Below are 2,092 nucleotides of genomic sequence, written 5' to 3'. Positions count from 1 at the left end.
TCTCTTCATCCTTCCTCTCCCTTCCTCTCCACTCTCTTTCACTCTTACCTTCCCTCCTTTCCTGTACAGTGTCACATGAAACAAACTAAATATCCAACATATGTTTATGCATGCACAGTTAATTAGTCCCAGGGCTCATATTTTGGTATTCCATGCACTTGTTGACCAACCCTGTCTCATTTCTTCCTACATAGTAGCATCTACAAGTAACAACATTTGTTGAGTTATACATATGTATGGAAATATAAAAATTAAAAATTGCACATCTAAATTTTCACTGCCTTCATAGTACTGTGACTTGACCAATTTCTTGCATATTTATATTTTCTCCCATTCACAAAGTAGATATTATTCAAGAATTTGTTCTAAAATATGCATTTACTTTCTACAAAATGGTACACTGAAAATAAATCTGTGGGAAGAGCACAGCTGGGACAGATTGCAGAAAGGCTGGATGACTTTGCAGTCAGAGGCGAATGAGAACAATGGATAGCTCTGACATAAACACCTACATAGCTAGATCTCTACTGATATTTATGTCCAGTTTGTCTTCTCAGTCTTAGCTAATGATACTCCTACTTCCTCTATGAGATGGGAATCATCTTGACACTCCCTTTGAAAAAATACATATGTAAAATGTGCTTCACCTATATTCATTCCATTATTCTAACACCACTCCTACATTTTTCTGATGCCATTTCACCTACTAAATAGTCCCCTTTAACTTTCATATTATATATATATATTTCGAATATAAAACCTGTATATGAGCTCGTGAGCACGCGTGGGCCGCGGCAGCTCGGAGCCTCCGCCGGGCGGGCGGGGAGGGGGAGGGGCAGGTCCTCGTTTTCACCATGGCCATCACTCAGTTTCGGTTATTTAAAGTTTGTACCTGCCTAGCAACAGTGTTCTCATTCCTAAAGAGATTAATATGCAGATCTGGCAGAGGAAGGAAATTAAGTGGAGATCAAATAACTTTACCCATTACAGTTGATTATTCGTCTGTTCCTAAGCAGACAGATGTGGAGGAGTGGACTTCCTGGGATGAAGATGCACCCACAAGTGTAAAGATTGAAGGAGGTAATGGGAATGTGGCAATGCAGCAGAACTCTTTGGAACAACTGGAACCTGACTATTTCAAGGACATGACACCAACTATACGGAAAACTCAGAAAATTGTCATTAAGAAGAGAGAACCATTGAATTTTGGTGTCCCAGATGGTAGCACGGGTTTTTCCAGTAGATTGGCAGCTACACAAGATATGCCTTTTATTCATCAGTCTTCAGAATTAGGTGACTTAGATACATGGCAAGAAAATACCAATGCATGGGAAGAGGAAGAAGATGCATCCTGGCAAGCAGAAGAAGTTCTGAGGCAGCAGAAAATTGCAGACAGAGAGAAGAGAGCAGCAGAACAACAAAGGAAGAAAATGGAGAAGGAGCACAGCGCCTGATGAAGAAGGAGCAAACCAAAATCGGTGTGAAGCTTTCCTAACACAGGCTTTGCTGTGACCGCGCCAGTAGGAGAAGTCTGGGCCCACAGCCTACACACAAGCATTTGTATGGACTGGACAGTACTTTCAGAATACTCTGCTTGATCTTAATGTGTTTATTGAGCTATTCAGGACACCAGGATTCTCCCATAATACCTTGAACTAAAGTAATCAAGACTCAAAACACAAAAATAATGAGACAATTATTTTCTTCAATGTGTTCCAAATATAAGACAATTGTTTGCTGTAGAGAAGTTATTTCAAGAGGAATATACCTGACAAGTACCTCTCAAGCTAGTGTTTCTAGCTGAATAAATGGGTGTAAATAATTTTATGGTGGAAAACTACTCTGCTATCTATTATGCTTTTGTTCATCGTGCATAATTATAAAATAATTTTAATAATTTTTTGTTTCCATGATCAAACTGTAGGTAGGGCTTTATACCCTTCTTAATTTTGTTTTCAGGTACTGTTGACATACATTTTCTATAATTTGAACTGGCATTATTTGGTACAACATTAAGGAATATGATAATTTGGGTTTTTAAGAAAATAACATTAAATGCAATAATTTTATTTATCAAATATTTTGTATATCC

General features: G+C 38.1%; 1 pseudogene across 1 annotated transcript; it reads left to right on the top strand.

Moving 5' to 3' along the window:
• The first annotated feature begins 838 nt into the window (after positions 1-838).
• LOC110320728 lies at positions 839-2,056 on the top strand (annotated as a pseudogene). The gene has a single exon (XR_002380473.2). The product of XR_002380473.2 is annotated as a receptor-binding cancer antigen expressed on SiSo cells pseudogene (transcript).
• Positions 2,057-2,092: the final 36 nt, after the last annotated feature.

The sequence above is a fragment of the Mus pahari genome, chromosome 4 (assembly GCF_900095145.1).
Source record: "Mus pahari chromosome 4, PAHARI_EIJ_v1.1, whole genome shotgun sequence".
In the NCBI taxonomy this organism is placed as follows: domain Eukaryota; kingdom Metazoa; phylum Chordata; class Mammalia; order Rodentia; family Muridae; genus Mus; species Mus pahari.
Note: the sequence above shows the minus strand (reverse complement) of the source record. Positions and strands in the feature narration are given on the sequence as shown.